The 8414-nt window shown below is 47.5% G+C and overlaps 1 protein-coding gene across 1 annotated transcript in view; it reads right to left on the minus strand.

Annotated features, from left to right (window-relative positions):
* PLXNA2 (plexin A2) overlaps positions 1 to 4768 on the minus strand; it is a 372723-nt gene extending 367955 nt beyond the window's left edge. Inside the window, exon 1 of the mRNA XM_044674946.1 lies at positions 3901 to 4768. The gene's annotated coding sequence lies outside the window, so the exon portion shown is untranslated. The remainder of the gene's footprint in view (positions 1 to 3900) is intronic.
* Positions 4769 to 8414: the final 3646 nt, after the last annotated feature.

Raw genomic sequence — 8414 nt, forward strand, 5'->3', positions numbered from 1 at the left:
TCCCCCCCCCCCCCGCCATTGACTGTATCTTTCTCTTTGTCCTGTCTGGAAACCCTGGACTTAGCAAAGCGGGATGAAGGGGAACACCTTTAAAAATGGCCCCCAAAAGGAACCCCCAACCCACATTTCCTCTAATTAGGCATGAAATCTTTGTAACTAAGTGAAAAACTGTTTCCCTTGAGGGATTTTAGTCCATTCATCACTGTTTGAATTGAGCGTATAGGGGGTGGGGGAGAGGCGGGTTTAGAAAATTCAAATCTAATGAATTAATAACTGAATATCCCCAAGGAGGGGGAGGGTCCGAGAAGGGTGGTGTGCGGAGGAGCTGAACTATAAAACACCGGCACCTCGAAGCCTTGCTTTCCACCAGTTTCCCCAGTGGACAGTCCTGAATTATTTCTCCTTAACAGACTGTAACACAATGCTCCAGTCTCTTTATGTTGGGGGGGTGGGGTGGGGATGACGGGGTGGCGGCGTTTGAAGGGGGGGGTGGCTTGTAGCTCCTTGCCTTCTCCATTCGTTGAGATGGACAGAAGTATATTGTGCCCCAGTCTATGTGTGTGGAGACAGCTGTGTGTGGCAACACATGCAGACAGCTGTGTGTGCGTGCGTGTGTGTAGCGGTGCCTCTCCAGAGACAGAGCTGGGGGACTCCTTTGCCACAGCCCACGTCAGGGAGGCATCTGTGGGAGAGGGAGCAGGACAGACAATATAAAAAAACCCTAAACATAGTGACAAGCCCGGGCTCCATCAATATTTCATACTACCTGAATCGGTGCGCTTAGACTGCTGCCAGCTGCCGCCGCCGTGTATATTTAACCGTGTCACTGGCTTCCCCTCCTGCTTGTGTGTTTTCTTGCAACATGCCCATGAAATAAAGATTAGCTGAATAATCAGACGTGTTTGTAAATGGGAAATGGGCCTGGCCAGGAAGTGGCTGTTCCCTAAGGTGGGCTCGTTCTCCCCTCACGCTATTCTTTGAAGGGTGCTTTAAACAGATGCCAGCGAGGGGTGAACTTTCTCATTCTCCAGATCCTGGTGCTAGGTCGATGGGAGAGGGAGAGGAGGAGAGAGGAAGAGCGAAAGAGGGGAAAAGAGGGAGAGGAAGAGGAAGAGGAAGAGGGGAGAGAGACAGACAGACAGACAGACTCTGGATCTTTGGCTATGGAGAGTAGTACCCTAGTCAACATAGGAAGGAGGGAAATAAGATTCCTGCAACTACTGGCATTTCTTCTTAGTCACCAGAGAGGTCTGGGATTCGAGTAAGACAATATGTCAGCCAGCAGGTTGTTCAGTCTCCTTTGCCCCAATCCAGGTCCCCAACCTTCGGAGAGATACACAGCTCAAGGCAAAGGCCAAGGGAGACTTTCTTGGTTAGTCCGTTGGTTCTGCAAGCCTTGGAGCTATGAAGCTAAGGCACTTCCCTGCTATTGCTGCTGCCCCTCGGCATCCCCACTGCAAATCGCTCCAAATGTCATCTCCATTTAGCTGCTTTGCAAGCCAATTTGCCCCATCCTAATGCAATTTGCTGAGGCCCATGTGGGAGCAGAGAGGGCGGCCAGAATCACCTTCTCTCTCATCAAATCCCTGGTGGGGATCAGCTGTGGGACAGGGCTAGTTTTCCCAGTAATGGCTTGTAGGTGGCAAGTTCAGGGCTAGAGAAGGGGTCTGGGTAAAAGATTGTGATGGGGAATGGTTGATAGGAGGGTCACAAAGAGATACGATATTTCTCCCCATCCAGTTCCCTTGATTTCTATACAGCATCTACCTGATTCCTTCTTTCTTCTCTCTCATTTTGCACTACATTCAGGCCATTGGGGGGACACTGTACTTATATGGTGCCTTGGGGTTAACAAGGAGTCCGGGGAGCCAGATATCTCTCTGCTTACCAGGAGAAGGGAGGGTTGAGATAGCTGGCATTTCAGCACAGAAGTTGTGTATTTCAATTACCATGAGACAGAGTCAAATTTCCCAAGCCATGACTATAGCATCTAGTTGCTAGAACTGCTCTAGCAAGGGCCCTGGAGTCCTTAGCCAACCCAGAAAGGAGGCTGAACTGCCAAGCCCCAGGAGGAGGCTGATAAAGAAGCGATCCTGGCGTTGTGTTTCACAAGAATGATGGTGTTTGGGGCCCCTCACCAAAGGAAGGCTACACTCCCATTCCAGTTTCTCATCCCTGCCAATAAGAAGCTTGGTGGTTTAACTTTCTGAGATACCCCCAAGTTCACTAGGCTCTGAAGGAGTTTTATATCCAGTAACCCTGTAGTTCTTTCCTCCAGTGAGTCCCCAAGCCACGGCTTCTAACACCAGCCAGAAACTCTCAAACCCTAACCTCCATCTTTCTCCTCAGCATACAGGAGATACTAGGATCACTGTCACATCTCTCTGTGCCCATCACCACTTTGCAGTTGCTATATCAGAACTGAAGATGCCCATATGAGACCCCTGTCATGCATAGGGTCTCTTTATTCTCAGAATGAGCACCAGTGGATGAGCTTCATTTTCTAGAATGATAACCTAGAAGCCTTAGTCCCTTACGGAACTTCCATGTCATCCTCTCATGGAAATGTAGCTTTGTCCCAAGAAGCCTGGGTCTCAGCAATGGGCCAGTTAGGGAAGAGGGAGACAAGAACAGCTCTCAAGCCAAGTGAAGTTCTTTAGGGAGCAGAAGATTCTGAGGAACACCTTCCACTTAGACCAACCTCCCAATTATGAGCAGATGGCATCAGTAGTGCCTTAGGATAAAGGACTAAAAGCAAGAGTTCCTAGGCCTGGTTCTTGGGTTGACTAAGGAGAGGAGGTGGCCATTGGCCAGAATTTTTTGTTTAAACTGAAGAGAGCTCACAAAAGTGTCTTCTATGACCCTGGGCAAAATCTCAGTCCAGTCCATCCCGCCCCCCCCCCCTTCCCCATATAGTCTCTCTCTCTCTCACACACACACAAACACACACACACACACACACACACACAAACACACCCCTTCAACCTCCTGACCACCTAAAAGTGCTGCTTTTATAAAATACTGATAGAATACTGACCCCTATTCAGTGCTTTGGGATCTCCCCTGGAGCCATACCAGAACTGCATGTAGGGTGGCTGTTTAGCTTCAAAATCCAAGACCTCTGGTGTTCCAGGGCAGTGGTACTGGGGACTGGGAAGCCTATTACCCGAAAAAACTCCCAGAGAATTCCAGCAGATTTTGCACCCTTCATGCTATTTCTTAATCAAGCCCGGGAGGCCCTTTCTGACTGGGTGTCAGGACGTTTGTCGCCTTCCGAGCCCCAGCCTTTACCTAAGCTTCGGATTTTTAAGGAATGACTGGGAATGCAAACCCTTGGACCTGCAAATCAGGGCGCTCCTGAATGCCTCCAGTTCCCTCTCCCCCACTTCCCCACCGAGATGGAGACAGCCGGTCATTCTGCCTCGCGCGCACGAACACACACACGAACACGCGAACACACACACATACACACAGACACGCATGCCAGCACCAGGAAAGTGGCCCAGCGTTCTCTGAGGCACGGAGCTAGGGGGTGGGAAGGGAGAGAGGAAAGACATGGGGGCGGGGTGGGCAGAGCCAAATGGAGCCGCGAACTCTCTCTTCCCTCCTTCCCTAGGCAGCTGCCCTCCTCCCGCGTCTCTTCCTCCCTCTCGGTGGTATCTCAATTCCCCAAAGGTGAAGGAGTATGTGGGGTGTGTGTGTGTGTGTGTGTGTGTGTGTGTGTGTGTGTGTGTGTGTGTGTGTGTGGNGGCGTGTGTGTGTGTGTGTGTGTGTGTGTGTGTGTGTGTGTGTGTGTAGGGGGGGTCCTTTAGTAGAGGCTGCCAATGGGTTTGGGGAAAGGAGAGGGCGAGACAGACGCTGCCCGCTGGGCGAGCCGGGCTAGAGTCCCTCGCTGCTTACCCAGCCTGCCGATGTCTGTGTGTCCGGCTGCCGGCTTGCCTTGGCCCCCGGGGGCTTCGCGGAGCCTCGCTCCCTGCCCCCAGCTCGGATTCACAGAGACGAAAACATCCACATGGAGCCCAAATTCATTAAAATCCACGTCAAGCCGCCAGCCACTTATCTGTATTCCTCAAGTCGCCCCGCCGCTGGTCTCCGATCAGCGCCTTCCTCTAGTTGTTCAGGTCTCCCCAGCCCCCGAAGCCAGGGCTCGGCTGCCTTGATTTTGGGGAGGGGGCGCCGAGAGAGGGGTGTGTGTGAGCGCGCCGGGGTAGGTGGCAATCTCTTTTCTTCGGAATGATCCAAGCAGTGCCTGTCTTCCGATTTTTTCCACCGCGACTTTCCGGGCTCCCTCTGACATCAGCAATCCCAGCGCTTCCTTCCCTTATTTCTCTTCGACTCTTTCACAGTCCTATTTCCTCCGGGGATCTGTTTCACACACACGTGTGTCTATGTGTGTGTGTGTGCATGTGTGTGCGTGCGTGTGTTGTCTCTCCTTGTGTGTCTCCCTCTCTTTCTGTCTCCTCTCTTTTTAATCTCTCCTCCTCCCAGTGTCTCTCTCGTTCTCCCTTTCGCTCACTCGCTCGCTCGCTCGCGGAACCAGCTGAAAATTTCCCAGGAACTGCGCTCAGCCCTAGCTCCTGCTCCAGTCTGGCACTGACGGCTCATCGCCCGGCAGCTACAGCAGCCGCGGCGGCAGAGCCTACTGAGCCTGCCCCTCTCTCTATATTACCATGCAGCTCATTATCATAGAGGCCGGGCGGCATTAACTCTCTCCCTGCCAGCCGCACAAGGGCTGGGGGCTGGCATCAGCCGCTGCATCTACGCGTCCCATCTCTTCCCCTCTGCCTCTCCTCTTTCTTTACCCCTCCCCTCCCCACAGCCTGGCGCGCTTTTCCTGGATTGCCTCCCTTGGCATCTGTTCACAAAGGGAAAAGTCTTGTTTGGCATAGGGGAGGCTGCCTGGCCGCCAGTCCGGGCTGGACCTAACCGGCCACCTTAAGCGTCCCGCGGGGGCAGTGGAAACCTCTGACGGGGCTGGAGGATTCAGGGTCAAGGCTGCGAAAGCCAGGCTGCCTGAGCTGCAGGATCGGGGTAGCGATGAGAATAGGAGGTAGCAGGACAGAGTGGGCTCAAAGGGGCCACTATTCCCCCACAAGCTCCTGGTCTCCGGCATTCCATCTCCGTCTCATCCTTATTTCTGCCTGGTGGGGATGGGGACAGTAGAGGGGGGTGCATTGCCCCCTCCCCCCAAACCAAATGGGAATTTTGTTCTCACGTAAAGGCAATATAGATAAGCAAGTAAACGTCAATTGTAGTTTCCGCGGGATTAAAAAAAACCAAAACAACCCAGTATTTTTAAAATGCAAAGACCTTCCCTGTTTTGTATGTAGAGGTTTCAGCTGGCAGTTCAAGGTAGAAGGTTGAGAAACATTAGCCAGTTTTTTTTTTTTTTCGGGGGAAGGAGAATTAGGTCTTAGAATTAATTAAGAGCTGGGTTCCTGGGAAGGGGAAAGACAGAGATACCCACTTGACCGCCCTTTTAGTGAGCAGTTTCTGAACGCTAATGTTACGGATTCATAGGAATTAGAGCTGGAAAGGACTTTAGAGACTTTTTAGTCCTACCCCTTCATTTTTTAGATGAGGAAATTGAGGCCTCTAGAGGTTAAGTGACTTATCCAAGGTCACACAGCTAGGGAAAAAACCCACAGGATCAGAATTTGAACTCGGGTCTCTAGTGTGCAAAATAAAGTGTTCTTTCTTAGGACTCCACCCAGCCGGTTTCTCAGCACGGGTCAGATCTCTCATCTCAATCCTCAGACTCAAACACAAATTTACCGTCCAGATAGCAGGTTTTTTTTCTTCTTCTTTTTTTTTTAAACCGATATCTCTTCCACTCCTCCCCTTTTCCTTGCCCAATCTAGAGGACTGTGGTTCCAGTGCTCCCCTCTCCTAAACTCTTTGTTGAATGACTTTCACCTCCTCCCTCTTTCCTTCCCAGAGAAAACCAGTGCCTGATTTAGCTTTTTGGGATTAGCTCTAGCTGGGCTTTTGTTCCCTCTCAGACCCTTAAGACAGGTGGGATTCCGAATGAAGAATAGTCACGTCTTCCCTTCACAGCTCGTAAACAATGAGTCACTGGCTTCACTTTCTCTGCTATCAGGACTTGTTTACCTTAATTCAGTTTATTTGGTCCAAAGAGTTTGCATTTCAAAGAGAATTCTCAACTCTTGTCTTTCCCTAGAAGACTTTCCAATCAACAGGTGTCCCCGAAATCTTTAGACCTCCCATCAAAGGCCATCTGAGAGGCTCCTGAACGCAGTGCTGCTGGTGGTCTCTAAAGCTCTCTCTCTCTCTCTCTCTCAATTCCAGCCCAGAATCGTGTCACCTATACGTCCCAGGTTTCTGAAAAGCGCTCTCTCTTGCCCTCTAGTGGCATTAGTTATCATTGATGTTTAAAAAAAAAAAAAAAAAAAAAAAAGATCCCAGAGTAGAATCCTTATATGAGAGCAGGAAGGAATCCTGAACTCCCCAGCGTCATTATAGCCCTCACTTATATAATTGTTTTGGGTTATAAAATGCCTTACCTAAAAATGAAATAATACTCCGACTTTGGGAGAGGTTGTGTCAATCAGCGAATGATTCCACTCGTCATTTGCCATTTCCCATTCCAAAAACACCACTTCCTTATATTTGTTATCTACTTTTGGAATGTAAGCTCCTTGAGGAAAATGACTGGCTTTATCCAGGGCTAATCACATAGCAACCCCTTGACGCTATTCATTCATTCTTTGAGTCTGGTCCATCCAGCTGTGACCTTTCATGGTCATCCTATCTCTATTTTGTGGCATTGAAAATATGTGTGTATTTATAAAAATATTATATCCAAAAGTTGTGCTCTTCTACTTTTATCTTATCGTACTCTAAGCAGAGCTGCCCACCTTGGCTGTTTTCTATCATTTTTGGCCACCATTTCCTGATGTGTGCTATTTCTCTCATTAGAATGAGAAAGGACGTTCTCCACATTCAGAGAAAGAACTGTGGGAGTAGAAACCCAGAAGAAAAACAACTGCTTGAACACATGGGCTGATGGGGATATTGTTGGGGATGTAGACTCTAAGCGATTATCCTAATGCAACTATCAATAATATAGAAATAGGTCTTGATCAATGACACATGTAAAACCCAGTGGAATTGCTCGTCAGCTATGGGAGGGGGAAGGGGAGAGGGGAGGGAAAGAACATGAATCATGTAACCATGGGAAAATATTCAAAATAAAAACAATAATAAAAAAGAATGAAAGCTCTTTGAAGGCAGGGGCTATCCTTGCTATCATGTCCCTAGCTCTTAGCACAGTGCTTGGTACATAGTAAGTACTTCATAAATGTGTTTTCACTCATTCATTTGCATGCATTCATTCTTCTATTAACACATCCATCCACCCATCCATCCATTCATTTTGCCTATTCCTAGTTTTTTCAGTTCTGGGCTGAAAAATATGCTAAGCTTGAGCTGTGACCAGGCACAATTTGCTTCTTCTTCTTTTTTTTTTTGTACTTTAATTTCACCATATCTAAGAAACATTATAAACATAATCTTCTTTCTAGCGTCCCACTAACCAAGTTTGGATTGCAATCCTTTTATGAATCCTTAGAGGTTTCAAGAAGAGCCCAAATTATTCTTCCCTTTTTCTACCCATTGGGATGCTGTAAGTAAAGGAAACTCTAAACTCTCAAAGGAGGGGTTTTCCAAAGGAGATGATCCATTTTGCATTAGAGAGAATAGTTCACCTAGTTCCAGATCCAAGCAACAAGATCTTGGGGCCCAAGATTTAGAGAATTTGAAAGGTCATTGTGACATAACAGAAAAAGGAAAGTAACCCAAAGAGCAAGTTGAATTCAGGAGAAGGTACTGAGATTTAGCTCTACAGTCAGTCCTCTCTCTGAAGCTTCTGAAACTTATCCTGTATGTGCCTCAGTTTCTTTATAGATACCCTGTTTTATTCAAAGGATTGTTGCAAGGATAACATTATATTATAAATGTGAAAGAACTCTTAAAAGTAAAACAACTATCAAAATGAAAGGATTCACTATTATTAACCACAATAATAATAGTATTATTGTTAATCAGAATTACCTAATATTAATGGATTATAAAAGTAGTTTGGACTTGACAAAAGATATAAATACTTCTGAAGCTATGGACTCCCTTCCCCTTCTCTCCTCATCTCCGAACTCACCCAAGATGAAGAAAGTTCTAGAACAAAAAAGAGAAAAATAAAGCTTTTCCATGCTGAAAAACTGCTGCACATTATAAGTATTTTGGATTCATATATAATGTAATTTTTAATATTTCAGAGGAAAAAAGTAAATGTCTTTCATGGATTCTTTTTTTTTAAACCCTTACTTTTTGTCTCAGAATAGATACTATATATTGGTTCCAAAGCAGAAGAGAAGTAAGGGCTAGGCAATTGGGGT

Source organism: Gracilinanus agilis, chromosome 4 (genome assembly GCF_016433145.1).
Source record: "Gracilinanus agilis isolate LMUSP501 chromosome 4, AgileGrace, whole genome shotgun sequence".
Taxonomy (NCBI): domain Eukaryota; kingdom Metazoa; phylum Chordata; class Mammalia; order Didelphimorphia; family Didelphidae; genus Gracilinanus; species Gracilinanus agilis.